Raw genomic sequence first — 17,160 nt, 5'->3', positions numbered from 1 at the left:
TGTGGGGCCGCGGGGGGCTTGTCAGTATCGCGGAGGGGGGGGGGATGAGGTCCCTCCCAGGAGGGGGGGGGGGGGGGGGGGGGCCCCCCACATGGTCGGTGCTGCACCCGGAAGTGGACTGGAAGTACTTCCAGTCCACTTCTGGGTCCACTGCCAAGTGCACGGGGGACCCCTCCCTGCCACGCCCCTCCGGCTTGGCGATCAGCTGTCGGGGGAACCTAGGTGCCCCCCCAGACCCAAGAGGCACCACTCTGAGCCAGGGGGACAGGAGGTACCCTGTACACTCCCAGGCAAGGCCAGAAAGCACTACCGGGTCCACTGTTGAGTACTTGGGAGACCATGGGACGCTCCATCCGCCCCAGCATCTCAGCATTCACGAGCCGCCTGGTACCTTGAGGTGTGTAGAAAAAACATTTAAAGCTGTGTCTATGTCCAAATCATCAAATCTTTCTGAATCTCTCCGAATTGATTCAGAGGGTTCCAATTTGATTCGAAGAGATTAAAGGGTCTCCTGATTTGATTTGGAGATTCGGTCTAAAATCAGACCCAATCTCTGCCGAATCAAATCAGCAACCAAAGCTTTGCACAGCCCTACAGCGCAGCCCCTGTTCAGCTGGAAGCTGCACTTGAATCCCTGCTGGGGAGCAGGGCTTGGGATAAGCAGCATTGGAGCTGATGCAGCTCCCAGCTGCCTGGCCCTGGCACAGGTTCAAGCAAACCCTCTTGCTGCTGATGTGCCACCGAAGCCACCCAGCCTGCACTGGACTGGAGCTGAGTTGTTGTGGCTCATGGCTTGAAAAGGTTGCAGGCCCTTGATTCTGGGAAGAGATGAGGTGAGCAACTTAACTGAGAGAGACGGGACAGAAAAAAGGTAGGACTGGAGTATTCCCCCTTTCTTCTTATAGATCTCCTTATACACAAAGTGTAGAATTATATCTACCACTCCTGGGAGACACACAACAGCAAGGCTCCACCTAGTTTAAGTGCATCAGTCAAGTCCCAGGCTCAATGGCAAGCTCACTGGCAATCAGACAGATTAGTAGGACCCCAGCTTCCCCATGCACATGATAGAAGGAATGAGAGGTCCTATTGTTCTGAGACTGCAGACAGAACTCCAGAACTTTCTACATCCTTTGGGCCACAGGATGTTCTTTTGAGCACAAACACCTCTTCCTGCCCTCAGAAAGATCATTCATTCATCATTTGCAAGAACTGAATCATTCACTTAGAAGCTCTACTAGGCTGAACAGTCTAGACCAGAGGTTCTCAAACTGTGGTTCACAGACAATCACTGGTGGTCCATTCAGGCAGTCCGCAGAAAGGTTGCGGAACAATCAAAAATATCTATACTTGGCCCTGCACTTGATTTATTTTTTTCTGATGAGGGAGATCAAGGCTGTTTTGACAATGATGCAAAAAAAAGTTTAAGTGTTCCGCTGAGACCCTCAGCAATTTTCAAGTGGTCCGCGAAAAAAGAAGTTTGAGAACCACTGGTCTAGACAGCTTTATATAGGTGTCATCGCATGCAGACAGCTGGCTATCAATACCTGTCAAATCTGATGAGACTCCTTGTACCAGGAATATGGCCTAAGATACCCCAATTAATGTAGGTTTGTGAAGGACAGGATCTCTCATAATAAGCCTACTAAAGTAAGTTATGGCACCGTCTCTAGCACAAAGGTTGTTGAACTTTGCAGCTTCCATGGGCTGGGGCTTGTAACCTGGCTCCCTGCTGTGGGCCACAGATCTCTGCCTCCTAGGATGCTCAAGCTACCTATGCTTACTCTTGCTCCTGATCCCAAGCCCCTCTGCAGTGAGGGCAATCACAGGCAGAGCACCAGGAATAGCTATGGAGGGGGACAGTGCAGATGGGATAGGCAGCACAGCGCAGCAGAGAACCTCCCAATGCCACCCTTGGGCCACAGGTTGCCAACCCCTGCTCCAGCACATACCCTGAGGCTTTTAGCAGAATTAAAAGTGAGTCACCAAGACAGTATTTCTTCATGTGCACAGGGATTTCTGGACGAAAACATACTTTCTATTATTTTCTTACTTAATTGCTATATAACATTATCAATAAATTGTTCAGTTTTATGATGCCAGATTTTTTTTTATTCATAGCACATTACCAGTTTCAGAAAATCTGAACAATAGTGAATACACGTGAAAAAAAATTGAGAATTTAAAATCTTATAAAAAATAAACCAACCCTTCATTCTGACATTTTCTCTCTCATTACAAGGCTAAATAAAAAACATTGCTTGAGAGTCTTTTAGGTGATGTACCTTTGCTGGGAAAAAAATAATAATAACCAGTTATAAGAGACAGATCTTGGATTTCACTGTTAGGGCCCCTCTAGAGCTTCAGGTAAAGGTGTGATAGCATCTGATGCATGATCCATACTATCATGCCTCCTACCAATGCCACATATGCATGGCAGGAGGCATGACTGTGGGATCCAGCATCAGACCCAATCATGCCTTATTGCCAGTGTAGGGGGAGCCCAGGTCCCCTGCACTGGCAAGTAACAAGCTTCTGCAGCTGACGGGACTCTCAGCCCCTGACAGTACCCCACAGCTGCTGCAATGGAGAGTACTGTCAGCTGACAGGAGACACAGCTCTGGCAACCGTCAGCCCTGGCAGTGCCCCATGGCTGCTGGGGTCCATGCTCTGTGGGAATCCCTTCCGTGCACTGTGGTCTAGGACTCCCAGCTGCTAGTAGCACATGGTGCATATGAAAGCTGGATAGAAACCAGCTATAAAGTTATTACACATTTTTCAGCTCTAACTTTATAGTTGGATGGACCTTTTATGGCATGATAGTTAATTTACATGTGTAATCAGTCTCAATTAATTCCGTAATTAACAAGTTCACTGCATAATACATGTAACGTGTAGAGGGGGCCTTAAATTCTAAACTTGTTTCTTCCTAAGATAGAACAAGACAAAAATGCAAAAAAGGAAGAGAATGAAAAAGAGAGTAAATAAGAAAATGCAGCTTCTGTGACTAACTGCAAAAAATCTTAGGAATGGCACGGGACACTAATTAGCCACTCCCGGAACGCACAATGGCATTTCTGTTTGCCTTTCTGGTCACAGGGCCAGATGAATTTAATAACCTTGCATTCAGCAAATAAATACATTACCAGTACACTAGTGTAACTTGTACCTATATATCGTTCCTTCTTAGTTTTTAAGGTCACAGCTAAAAAGCCTGCATGATTTGGTTTGTCTGGGTAGGCTAAACAGAACTGTTATAAAACACAAGGCAAAGAGATAAAGAAGAAAGATAGAGTGAACAGAATCTGAGTGAAGAAAATAGAAACTGTCACATAAGAAAGAAAAGGCTGTGGGCCCGGTCCTCAGGCTGGATCAGGCCCAGAATCTCCCCTGATCTCCTCCCTCACGGATCCAGCATGCATCGTTCCCACTCTAGGACCCATGCTGCACCTGGCACCTGTTCTGGCCTGTTCAGAAGCAGATATCACATGCTGCGTGCATCCCAGGACCTGTACACAGGGCCAGTCCAGTGGTGTGCAAGTCAACTTGGACCCAGGGACAGCACCAGAGACTGGATGATGGGACTCTGTGGGCCAAATTTGGCCTGCAGGCTGTATGTTTGATGCCGCTGACCTATTTCATCCTGGGATAGCTGACTGCTTCATGAAAACCAGTTCCATGCTACCTAATGGCCAGGCATCGTAATAGTGCCTGCTGCAAACAGTTAGCTTTACTTCAGTGCAAAATCTGGAGCGAGTTACTGAATTTTAAACACTGTTTCCATAACCTTAATGCATGTGCACAAGAGTTAGGTGCTTAATTGCAAATTTAAATCTGGTATTTCCTGACTTTTCAATCTTATCCGGTCCTTTAATGATTTTTAATGTAGCTTTTCAAAAAAACCCCCACAAAAAAACAAAACAAACAAACAAAAAACCCTGAACCTTGTTTATCAGTTCATTTTATTACTCAGGATCAATGTCCACTGACTTTACCTGTTTCCATATTGCTGCTTTTAAACATTAGGAGCAGTAATAGACATCCACAGTTAAGCTCAATATCTGGCTCAAAAGCAACTGACCATCTACCTTAAACAATCCTGAGATCACTTCCCACAAGTAATCCAGCCCTTTCCTGGAAGCTCTCCTGAGCTTCCAAGTTTGTGCCCTAGCTTGCCACTTCCCTACATGTTCAGTACTCAGCCAAGCTAACCAAGATGGATGGAAGCAGAGAAAGTCTGCATGCAGCCCTTCTGCATCTCACTTCCTGTCTCAACTGCCTGTAACAAGAGCAAAGCAGAGAAGAGGCAAAGAAAGGATGCAATTCCTGGAAGGCTCCGAGCTTTTTGTTCCTCTCCAAAAGTGCTCTTCCAAAAGTCAAACTGTCTCCTCCTAATCTTTGCACATACAGAGCTTTAAAATTATATAGCAAGGTAGGGGCAAGCTTATGTTTCTGAGGGCAACTCTTATAGTTGCTTCAAACAGGTAGAAGAGCATCAGAGGAAGGCACTGGGGTTAGTCAGCTTATCAGAAAGACCCAAAAACATCAGCTAAGGAGGGTCAGCATGCCAAACTCCTTTTCTGCCTGCAGCAGTCAGGCTAGAGACGGGATACAAGGGACAGATATCTCTTCCCACAAGTGGGATGTGAAAGCAAGTATATTTTCAAACTTAAAAGACACCTGATTGTTGCAGTTGAAAAATAAAAGTCACTAAGCATGCAAGTGGGGGAAGGCCTAATTTCTGATTCCTGCTCTCAGGGTAATTTCTGTTTTTCAGACAACAGCTTTTTACATTAACTTGCATAAGCACTCAGGAAGAAGAGACTAGAATCCAGGAATCCCCTCTCCCAGCTGAGTGCCTTACAGATACAGATGCACTCTGTATGTCTTGCTTTCCTTCTGGCTTTGCGAATCTTTAATTCTTTGCTGCACAGTAATCTAGCTTCAGCAGGAGGCAGGAAGGGTGCCACCTTTGGACTACTGATTAGGACATTCTTCTAGAAAATGGAATATGTGGGTTTGAATCCCTACAGGCTGCTAAAGGAACTGAGCTTGGTCTCCCAAGTGCTCTAACCTTTATGTATTATGAAAAACCCAGGCATCACCACCACTTTCTCCTCCTCAGATGATGATGGTTTTAAAACAAGTGATCTCTGTTCAATTCTCTCAAAGAATACTTGTAGTTCTCTGCTTTCAAGAGTGGGTTCCAGGCTTTGGATCTTGAATAGAGGTAGCTATCCTGAAACCCGATTTAGGGGCCCAAATTCCAGGGAGGGATGGGAAATCAAACAAATCTTTGCTTTCCTATTAGGTCACGGGTAGGTAAAGTCTGACCCATGGACTGGATCTGGCCACCAGTGGACATCATGTCCCAGCAGCCCCTGCCTGCAGGGCTGTGGCCGGTCTCCATGGACACCCCAGCTGCAGCTACGAAGTCATAGTGAAGCCACGAAGACCGGCCCAGCCACACTACCGGAGTGCATGGCAGGGCAGGGCAGGGCAGGGCAGGGGGCTGCTCTGAGGCCACTGGGATGTTGCAGCACTGTAATGTTTAAGTCCTTTTCTTTGGATGCTCTATAATCAGTGCTGCTCAACCTTTTTTTCTGCTTCTCCCCACCCCCCTTCAAATGGGCCAAATATTAAATCAGAAATGGGCGGAGGACTGCACAGAGCATTTTGAGGTCACTAGCATGTCAGCATGGCTCCTGCCAGAGCTCAAAATGGTAGTGAACTGTCTGAGCTCGCCAACTGTCTGCACAGGTTCTGGCCACACCCAGGGGGTGATGGCTCACAGGCCATAGGTTGAACACCACCACCCTAAATGTAAACACCTCTGAAAAACTAAACCAAAAAACCCCCAGTGTTCAGAAATGGTTCTAATAAAGCAAGTTATTGAAACATTTAATAATGGAGGTAAATATTTCTGCATAATGAGAAAACCATTACAATCAGATACATTTTAATTACTAGGGAAGACACAGCTAAATAAACTGTAGTTCAATGTAAATCTTTGAATAGTAAAGTGAATGAATTAAGAATAGTTTGTGGTATTCCACGCATCTCAGCAAAAACAGAAAAAATCCTAAGATTTATTACATGTTTAAATACTTTTTGGCACTAGAAAACAGAGATATAAGGTTTCTTTTGTTTCCAAAATCAGGATCTCCAAGAATTATTTTTTTTATCACGAAATATCTACAATTTATATTAATCTCTAAGAAGTGACCAATGGATTGAGAGTAAATAAGATTTATTATCACAAAGTTTGACTGGCTGCATTTTTCCAACACAATTCATTCGCTTGCTTTAGGCCGTATCATCCAAGCATTCACTTAGCTTTAACACTATTTCCCCGATATTGATCCAGAAAAGTCGTTTTTTAAAAAAACACCACAACACTTTTGTCCTCCTCTTCTCCAGAATGGTAGTCCGTTGTGGCAGTGATTACAGTTCCATTGATGAAAAAAGTTACTAAAACTACTTAAATAACATTGCTTTTTAGTCTAGCCAAATGTAAAAGGGAACAGAGACTTTTATTAATCTTGTGAACAAACAAGAAGCATTTTCCAATGATTATCAAATGTTATTTTAACAACATAAGCTGTTATAAGGCCATCAGATAGAGGTCAGTAGAAAAAAAATACCAAATGCATGCTATTGTAGAATAAGTAAAAGGACAGAAGGAAGATAGAGACAGCAGTTTATAAAATATTAAGAACATTTAGATACAGGATGACTTTAAAGTACAGTACCTGAAAGCCTGTGAGAGCAAGAAGTGTAAGAGATACCAGGTAAGAGAGAGCTCACAGTGTGAAGCAGAAGAGGTACACTTTTAGTGGTTGGCAAAGCCTCATAAAGATGGACACAGTTGCTGATAGACTGGCTTCGCTTAGCTTCCAGGGAGAAATAAAGTAATAATAATGTCAGAAAACACAGTAAAATATCTGGATTTTTCTTAAGACATTTGCTGTGTCATGGCAAAATGGAACGCAGAATATATCTGAAAAAGCTCTGACAAAAAATACAATATTCAGAAACCACCATGAAATTATTTCTCATGAAGTATATGTTTAATGTTGTTAAAAGTCTACCATTATCATGTTGGAATAAGCTAGCATACGACGTACGCTAATCAGCAAGATTTTGTGATCTACAGGAACATAAAGTATTACAATACCATACCTCATCATAAATCCACTTGGCCATTTAAGACATGGGACATCTTACCAGCTCTTCCTCTAACTGTGTAATTACTATGTACCACCAGTCCATCCTATCCCAAATCTTTCCAGTTTTTAGTTGTATTAGATAACACAATGGAATTTTTTTCAGCCAAGTGTTCACCTTAAAATAAAGAATAGGGAACATCATATTCAATAACTTCCTTTCTGTTAGTGTGGTCTCGCATGATTGAGACATATATGGCTTCTTCTTTCTCTCTGTAATGTTGGAGGCGGTTCAGTGCTGTAACCCAGCCCATCATGGCCATACCCCCTTCTATGCCCACTGGACAATTCCTTCCAAAGCAGCACACAAAGTCTGAGGATAAATAAACCATAATTTCAATGCTAACCGGTAAACTAGTAGGTAAAATGGCCTGCTATACACATATGCATAAAAATTAAGTTAAGTTTTCTCCCTTGGCTAAGACCAGCAAAGGAAGATGGAGCTATAGATGATGTTTAGAAGCAGAAATGAAATTATCCCATAACAAAATTCCTATTCTGAAGCAATTTATTATTTAGATATGAAAAGTACCAAAAAATCAGAAGAGAGAGAGAGAGAGAGAAAATTTCTTCAAGGAAATGACAAAATAGCACTTCTGGATCACCTCATATGAAGCATTTTCCCTCTGAAGGAAGACTACACAAAGAAGAGAAAGTCTAATCTGTTCATATCTAGTAAAGCATTAGAAAAACAAATTGCTATCCTAAAGATTTTCTAAAGGGAAGCACAGCTCTTTCTGCATGTTATGTCAACATTCACCAAACAGTATGCCTTGACTGCATCCCAAACAAGTTTACCTGATACCTTGTATGCTTATTTAATTTGGGTGTCCAAAGTCCTTAGTAGCCTCGAGTAAAATGGAGAGAAATGAGGAACCCAACCTCTTTTGTGATTTGACAGGGTTAAGGTAGACTTTAAGGACTCTAAACAACTATGCTGAACCATAGCTTTTCGGTAGCATGTTGTGGGCTATGACAGGATGATGGCAGAAAAATGTCTTGCAAGGTTTGGAAGAACTGCACTTTCAAGAAGAAAGAAGCTGAAATCTTAACACAGCATGTTTCCTGCACAGCTGAAGCTGCAATTTTCAAGAGTTGCTTATTATTTGATAGCAGCTAAGGAGCAAATTTTAGTCCAGGGGTGGCCAATCTGTGGCACGCATGCTGTAAGTGTCATGGGCAGCCTCTGTGGTGTACATGGCAGACCAGGCAGAAAGCAGAAAGCAGAGCCACAGGCTGGGCAGTAAGCACAGTGGACTGACATTTAGAGAGGGTGCAGGGCTAATCTGCAGCGTGCCAATCAAAAGGGTTGGCCCCCAATCTTTTACAGAACTGACAGAAGGGTATGCCAGTGTAAGTGGTTCAAAAAAACTTGATGGCAAGGATGTTCTTCACCAACTGGAGTCCCATATAGAAAACCTAGTCTGACCAAAGATTTTAGCTAGTTTGACTTGCTCTGAGAAAAGCTGTAGAAAACAGAGGCAGAACTCTCAAAACAATCACTGAAGCCCACTACCTTTTTCACCTGTCTGTTGTCAAAAGAACCTAGTGATCTGAGAAGGGGCAAATTCTGCTCCAAGATGAAGATCTAGTCAGAGCCATAGCCTGTTGTTGTCAAAGGTAGTTCTTAGCGGTGTTACTGTCACTTCTGGTTTTGCCACTTAATCCACAGTTGTCAAGTTTTTTTCTAATGTGTCCAATAACCTTCCTTTAATACTTTCATGAAAAGGCTGAAAGGGATGCCTCTAATAAAAGGCCAAGGAAGCCACCAATTCCTTTCACAAGGTGGTTTCCACCTTTCTATCTGTTAGATCCTTAGGAAAAAACATGTCTATTATGTGACATCACCCAGTTTGTTAAAGATTCCACCACAGCATAGAACTTTGGTATTTCTATAAAAGCATTTTCTGGCTCCCATAGCTTATAGTGAGCGAGTGTGTGACTCCTCATGACTCTCCCCTTGTGAGAGTTTCCCATTCCACTATGATCACATGCTCAAAGGAAAAAGGACTATTGTCCCAGAGACTTGGGTAGCAGGTGCTTGACTTCTACTTAACAATAGGCACCTGCTCTAGTTGGATCTGAATGGTATGTGCAACTTTTCTGCACATAGTATCAAATGTTTCTACTATTCTTCCCCCACCAAATCCCTCCTCATCCTGATTTGGAGAGCTCCCTTTCTTCTGTCAACAAGGGGGAGCCTGAGTCAGAGGTTGATCACTCAGATTTCTTATCTTGATTTCCCTCCCTTTTTATTGTTTTCTGGTATTTTGACATTTTCTGCCTGCTTTGTTGGAGTTGCCATCTGGATGTGGCCAGAGCTTTTGCTTTATTTTGGTCCTACAGCCATTTTAATTCCTTTCCCTTTAGACATGTCTGCATAACAAATGTATTGTGCCAGACAGAAGTACTCATTAACATAGTGCAGCTCCCTCCCCAGCCAAAAATAGCAGAGATTGCTCTCATGCAGTGCTGTTCCCAGGCTAACTAGGACTAGACTCAGCAGTACTAATTGGTTTGGTCATACCTTAACACAAATGTGCTTCAGCCCACAGAGGCTGACATGGTATGTATGAAAGTGCTGCTGCCTGGTCTGATGAGTCCGTGATATAGATTCATCCTCTAAGCCCTCACCCTCATAGTCAGTCATACCACCTGTGAGATAGAAGCCTAGTTTTAGATCGTCCTAGTTCATGTTCAAGAGAGGTACACAGGATCCTTGTTTTTTTACCTGGTAGCTTCTTTTTCTCATGTCTCTACACATTTGACCATTGTGTTATACACGTTTGTGCTTATTTATTGTACTTTGCAAGGTCCTTCATTGTACATGTGCCTTCAAGCAATGGGTGTTGCAGCAGGTGTTGTATAATCTGAGGCTCTGTGCTGTAGTCACAGGTGACTGAACCAATGGTCTAGCCCCACTTCTTCATTAGTTCCTTCAAGTGTCCGACTCTGGTACATAGGTGGTTAAGACATCACTACCTTTGCTATGGTTCATCAGCCCCTGGTGTTAAGGATTCGGCTGCTGGAACATCGATTTTTCTGCAGGCATTTTCTTCAGCATCTCGTTCCACATCCGTAGTCATGTCTCCTTGGGTGTGGCATGAAGAGGCTGGGTGCTGGTCAGGAAGCTCCTGTATGACTTCAGATTTGTATGTGCTGCAGGATGGTTGTATAGTGGGTGTCTCACATCTTCACTTTGTCTTGATCATTCTATCCTGCTGGCCACTGCTCTTCTGATGTCAGGTGGAGCGATTCCAGACAGCAGGTATACACAGTTTAGGCTGGTAGGCTTCAGACACCCTGTGATATATTGGCCCCTATTGTTCAGAATGGGGTCAAGGTACTTAGCATGTATGGATCTCTCCCATACAGGGCATGCATACTCAGCAGAGGAGAAGCTGAGAGCCAGAGCAGTAGTTCAGATGGTTGAGGGGCTAACTCCCCATTTTGAGTTGGCGAGCTTATATAGAATGCTGTTCTGAGTGCTCACCTCTGCTTTTGTCTTCATGATGTGTTCTTTGTATGAGCGGGTTCAATCAAGGGTGACTCTACGGTAAACTGAATTTGGACAGTGGTTGGCCTCATTGAGCGTATCCAGACAAGCCCAGCCATGAGGTATGTGGTACCACAAACATGCCTTCAGCTCCATACAGCACAGTCAGGTGTTCTCTGTGCTGCAAGGGCATGCTGTCCATCTGCTGCTTCATTTTTTCTCCACACATTTTTTTGGCCCCTGGATATCCAGGGTCAAAAAAACCTGCAGAAAAAAATGGAGCAGTGTACCCACAGGCAGCGCGTGCCACTGAAAAGCACGGCTGGGCCACCCAGAGCCATGCTGTGGCTGCCAGCCAGGCTCTACCTGGTAGCATTGCCTCTGCTGCAGCCTCAGGAGGCCCCCAGGAGCCCAGGTAAGCCTAGTGGTGCCAGCACAGTGCTGGCCCCAGCCTCCCCTACCACTCCCAGGGTAACCTACTGCATGCCAGAGACAAGTAGCTGCAGGCAAGGTGCACAACTGCTACTTGTCCCCATAGAACCAAGTGTCCATGCTCATCTGGACATAGCCATGGTTTTTCAGATGGAAGGCACATACTTGTGTTTTCACTGGGTTGGCATGTAATTGGTTTTCAATGTGGTATGAGGTTGGGCCAGTTAGTTTCTCACTTAGGGATTTTTCAACATGGTCAAAGCCAGTGTTTTGGGCTATTATGCATAGGTCATGGGCATGGGTGAAACATGGTAGCTAAGGACATATTTAACTGTCTGAAGAGAACCAGAGGGTTTCACCACAGGCCTTTCCTGTCATTTACCCACAGAAGAGTCTGTGAATGATGCTTCATAAATAAAACAGGCTTGGATTTAAGCCTGTTGTTTGAGGGAGAGCTGTGCAATGCCTGGGAAATAGCAGCATTGTTAGAGCAGACAGGCCGCAGCAGCAGAATAGATGGCCAAGACCACACTGCTAAATAACAGACACAAGAGGAAAGAGGGAGGATGACTATGTTGCTTGTTACTGTTCAAAAAACTTAATTGAAAGCCAAGTTGGTAAAGAAAACTGTTGGGAGCAAAGTAACTGAGTTGACTGATCTGTCAGTGTACTAGAGAAGAAGATTTGTCAGCTAATTTACAGTAACCCATCATAAGAACTGCAGAGAGAAGAATAGTACAGCTCTCAGAACTTCGCGAGATGCTCAAATGCAGGAATCAAGTTTTAATACTGCTCACTTTTTTAAGATGGTGGTACAATTTTGGGGAGAATTATTATTTAACTCAGAGGCTTACCTGAGCCCCTCAATCTTCTAAATATGCTACAAAAGGCCTGTATTTTGTTTTGTTTTGTTTCTTGTATTAAGGAAATAAAAAGCATCGCTTTCTGCAGGACAGGTGGAATTTTAAGTCTCCAGGACAGTTTTGGTATGACTGCACTACAAGACATCAATACTAGAATCATGGTTTTCCTATCCATCTGCCTAAGAAATGAACCACATGCTGGTATCAGGAAGGCCAGGTAGCACATTTGCTTATGTTAAGTCATTTACAAAGCTTGTCTCCACTTTAATATTTGTTTCGGTTTACATAAAAAGTAAAAAACGGGATTTATTCAAGGCTCCACATGCCCCAGCCACACATAAGACACAATGCCACCTGTAGCTCACCTTTCAGCACTACAATCTCAGGGCACCTATACATGAGTCCGGAGAGGGCTCCAATGCGCTAGAATTCCAGTGCGCCAAAGAAGACTCAATCAAGTCAGCTGAAGTGTGGTAACTGCCATGCTCCACCAGCCTCCTGCATCTCATGTATCAGCATCCCTGCACTTAAAAATGGCACTAGGGGTGCTTTATCTAATGCTCAAACAAGCTTTAGTTCAAGTGCTGCCCCCGGGCCCTCCCCCCTCCACACCATTTTTAAGTGCAGGGACACTGACACGAGACACAGTGGCTCTTTAATTAAAGCAGTTCTCAGAGCTGCTCTAATTAAACACTGCCCCCATCACCCCCAAAGTATGTGTAAAAGTGCCCTCACAGCAGTCTATCTTTTTGGGTCTGCTAGGGCTGAAAACCTTTCAACTCTGCCAGTATATTTCCTTGACTCTCAACCCTGGTGAAATTTGAGGTTATCCATCATTTTCCACAATTACTAATGCCAACATGCCACTAAGTTCTAACTGTAAAAAAGTTATAGTTGATTTTGTTTAAAGTTCTGGCACTTGAAAGATCTGACTTCCAACTAACTATAACAATGCAATGCAGTAACAATGAGGCTTTTGCTCCCTTTTCTCTTTCCAATGGAACCAAGGTGAATGAGCAAGGTAAGCTTGTTGTACCAGTGCTAGCAGTATGCATGCATGAGAAATGAGTGCATGCTGCTCTGAGGCTTGATTTTTCAAGTGCCTGCATAATGACACTATAATTCTAGCACTGGCACCCGCCGCAAGAGCTACTGCTACCAGCATGAAAAATATTTACTTGAACAGCATGATACGATTTTTGTATTTGTTTAGAGCATAAGGGCCAAGGTGGGTATCAGTGAGCTTGCATTTTGAGATTCACATGCAGTTTTGTTCAATTATTTTATGTATATTAGAAAGAGAAACTATAACTCCATTGCCTTATTTAATCTAACTCCATAAAAAAAAAGGTTTTATCTACACAAATAGGTATTGTGTGTACGCAACTTATAATGTTGCTTGGTCTTCAACTTGATAGATTAGTCTCAAGTGAAAAGCCAAAAAGGCTTGGGTGGTATTTTGTTTGTTGCCTTTCCTTCATTGCTTGATTGCTTACGTATGCAATTTATATAATGACCTTCCCAAAAAGTCTCAAGGCAGCTTACAGAAAGAGATACAGAACAACTTAAATGGGCAACTAGAAAAAAGAAAACAATGACAAAATGAAAATAAAGCAGAGACATCTCTGCCTAGTTTGGTTTGCTAAATGTCTGTCCAAATAGAAAGGTCTTGTAGTGCTTCCAAAAGATGGCCAGGTTTGGGCTTTGGCAGGCCTCAAGAGGGAGGGAGTTCCACAGACCTGAGGAGCAACTGCTGAGAATGACCGAACACATGTTTTGGTTAAGCAGCCTTCAGTTACTGATAGTACTTGCAGAACGTTGCCCTTGGCTGACCTTAGGAATAGCAATAGGACATAGGAGAGAAGACAGTCCCTTAGGTACATCTAGTTCCCAGACTGTATAGTGCCTTTATAGATCAAAAATGGTGCCTTGAATTGCACATGGAAAGTTATTGGGAGCCAGTACAGGCGCTGGCAACCAATGCCCCCATCAGAAGGTGCAATGCCATGTTCTGCGCCAGCTACAGCCTCTGGATGGTCTCCAAGGGCAGCCCTACATAGAATGCATTAAAGTAGTCTAGTTTTGAGAGTGCAGAGGTATGGATGAGGTTGGTCAGGTCTGCAAGAAACGCTGTAGGCAGCCTTTTTTTAAAACAAGGAGGTGATTAAATGTCATTAAACTAACAATAAATAAATAAAGAGATCCCAAAGTAAATTTGTAACAAATGAATAAAGGAAGAACATCTATGACACAGTTTAAAAAACAATTTATTTTCATAATCAGGGTAATTTTTGGATGCCCTAAGGTTATGAATAAACATACAGTTGGAGTAGTTTCAAAAAGAGAAGAAGGAACTACTGCTTTTTATACAGTAACAGTTACATGTGCGTGAGCCTATAGCTATATAAATGCAGCAAAACAACTCCAACTTTAATCCTGCTTCATCCAGAATTAAACTTGGAGGGATTTATCTTACTTGCATTGCTACAGGATCATGCATGCACATTACAGTGAGAGTGTAACAGCTGCTGCGCAGTCCCAAGCAGCAATTCCTCCTCCCCCTTCAAAAATCCCCCAAGTGTTTGCCTGTCCATGCCCTCAGCTGCCTTTTATTATATGAATATATACATTTAGTACATGATGGAATAAAGTCTGTAGCTGCCAACTTAATCAAACAAGACGACCTTGAATTGTTCAGCAATTCTTACTGATTGCAAGCAACAGGATTTGAAAACAGAGATAAGAATGGTTCCGAAATGTGCATAAAAATCACCATGCACTTTTGTCAATGGCAACAAATTTATGGTTCCACAAAGTACTGCTGTATTCAGAAACTATTCACAGTGATACAAATAAAAGTGTGATTTGTTTTATGCAAAAGCAGCAGTGACCTGAGAAGAAACTCCTACTACACTTAAAAGTTCAAAGACTCTTCTTCGAGTTTGTTTTTAGGAAACAGAGGAAACAATTCACAACCAAGGACTAAAAAGAGAGAAAATGATCTCATCTACTGCACATTGTGAGGCTTTCACTGATGAGAGCTCAGAAGTTTGCTAAGTGCTAAGGGCTGACAAGTCAGGAACTAAAAGAGATCTCTAACCTGGCACAATGAGAAACTACTTCTAGGTAATTTTCTGTTAGTATCTTTTTTCTCGTTCGTTACAAACCATTAACAGCTCTCACACGAGGAATTCAGAGATGGTCCAATGTTGATGTTACTTGAGCATCCAGCCTTGTCCTTTAAAAACTTAGACCACCATAGAAGAGTTCTTCCATAGCTGCTGAAAAACTAACTGATTAGTATAATTAAAACTTGAAATTATATTGATTCAACTTAAGGCAATTATAAGTTTAAGCTTCACCTCAGAGAAAACACTAAATTTGTTACAAACTCTATTACTAGATTATTAAGGTAAATTGAAAGCGTCAGGAAGCTACTAAGAAAAAGATAATCTTAAAATAAAATAAAAAAATCTTGGTTTTGCTGCACAGCTTATCTCCTTATTCACAGCAAGTAGAAAAGTAGCAAGCAGCAGATCTCAGGTGTAATAAGGGAAAGGATAAAGCAGACATTTAATATTGAGTGGATTAATAGACAAAAATTGAAGTTCATCTCATACAAAGCAGAAGGTTCCCAAATAATTCCTTACATTTTAAAGCAGCCTCAGAGTACCTTTCTACCAAAGGATGCCTTTAAAGAGGAATGGAAAGTTACTTTGCAGGTCTTCAATGGATTTCAGATTTCTTTCCCCACAATGCCACTAGAGACCTTATGGAAACAGCTCTATGAATGGTTTCCTAAATGCCCTGGATGCAAAATGTTGCAAGATTTTAACAACTTGCCTGCATCAGCTTCAAGAGCTTCGAAACTACGGCATTTTGAATGGAACAAAATGAACTGAGGATTGTAATATGCAGGCTACATTCTTGAGATATAACTTTGGAGTGGTTCATTTATGCTGTAATCTTTCCAAAATAGTGCTAGTGACTGAAGGAACAAAATAGTAGAAATTATTTCTCCAGAATTACTGAAAGAAGAATTAATCTTGGACAAAAAAGGTTTTGCAACTGATGAGACTGTTCCTTTTAGAAGGAAACAATTTGATTCTTATATAGAAGAGGAGCTAACTCCAAAACCTGCATTTTGGAGGTGAATGCAACTAGAAGCACTGACCACTGTCATATATAATCTAATCATTCTGATTAATCCTGCCTCTTGATAATATTTAGTTTAGGAGTCCGATGTTCTTACATGTGACAACACTTAGACGAACACTTACTTTTATCTGATGCTTTATTGCACGACTCTGACCACACATTGTAAAGAAATCTGATGCAACTAACATGACCAGAACTTTGTAATTACTGGTATTATTACTTACATGATTTACAACAGCAGCTACAGGCCAGTTCCTATTTTTCTGTGCACTGTACAGAAAGGCAGCCCCTGACAAAAAGAACGTACTGGTTCCTATTACCCCAGAAATTAAGCTTGATCCATAACAAATGACATTTTCTGGTTGAGACTAGAGTATTTCTGGAGACCAAAATGAGACTAATTGAGCATCCCTGCTGAACTATGCTGCATATGTTTCAACTTCCTCTTCACATCCACAACTGAGCTGTGCCTTTCTTTCCCATTTCCAATGATTCCTGTTCATTCGCTAGCCTTAAATGTCTGGGAAACCTCACTAAATGGGGCCACCAACAGTTCACCCAGAATCCCTATCAGCCCCTCTAACTGCCTGTTGTATGAATAGTGTGACTGCCCTCCATGAGGTGGAGCTGGACCAGGTTGCCCCATGCCTCATCTGCACATACATTTTTGGATGATCCAAGGAGTCATGATAAGAACACCTGGTTCCAGGTTTTGGCGGGGGCTAGTTGGCACATGGATCCTTTGCAGCGGGGATAGCTGGAGTACACAAGCATACTGAACAGTGCTGAGCTGTGGGGTCACCATGGCATAAAATGCTGTTGACTCTGCTGCAGTCCAGTCCAATGAACTATATAGTAAATCACAAGCCTTTTGGCTTTGTACTATTATCATGCATAGTTTATATTATCTAAGTAGGTACCAAAGTGCTACTTTAAAGTATGTTTATGGAGTACCTGTGCTAAAACATGCAGCAGTTTCAAAAAA

At 42.6% G+C, this 17,160-nt stretch overlaps 1 protein-coding gene and 1 long non-coding RNA gene across 3 annotated transcripts in view; one reads left to right on the top strand and one right to left on the bottom strand.

Annotated features, from left to right (window-relative positions):
- Positions 1 to 17,160, bottom strand: part of RALGAPA2 (Ral GTPase activating protein catalytic alpha subunit 2) — a 437,386-nt gene that overhangs the window by 261,553 nt on the left and 158,673 nt on the right. The window lies entirely within an intron of this gene.
- Positions 3,299 to 17,160, top strand: part of LOC109296643 — a 21,342-nt gene continuing 7,480 nt past the window's right edge. Inside the window, exons 1-2 of the long non-coding RNA XR_002097011.1 lie at positions 3,299 to 3,309; positions 5,323 to 5,327. This is a non-coding gene — a long non-coding RNA (uncharacterized LOC109296643). The remainder of the gene's footprint in view (positions 3,310 to 5,322; positions 5,328 to 17,160) is intronic.

This window comes from Gavialis gangeticus, unplaced genomic scaffold, assembly GCF_001723915.1.
Source record: "Gavialis gangeticus isolate Ggan-Ray unplaced genomic scaffold, GavGan_comp1, whole genome shotgun sequence".
In the NCBI taxonomy this organism is placed as follows: Eukaryota; Metazoa; Chordata; order Crocodylia; family Gavialidae; genus Gavialis; species Gavialis gangeticus.
Note: the sequence above shows the minus strand (reverse complement) of the source record. Positions and strands in the feature narration are given on the sequence as shown.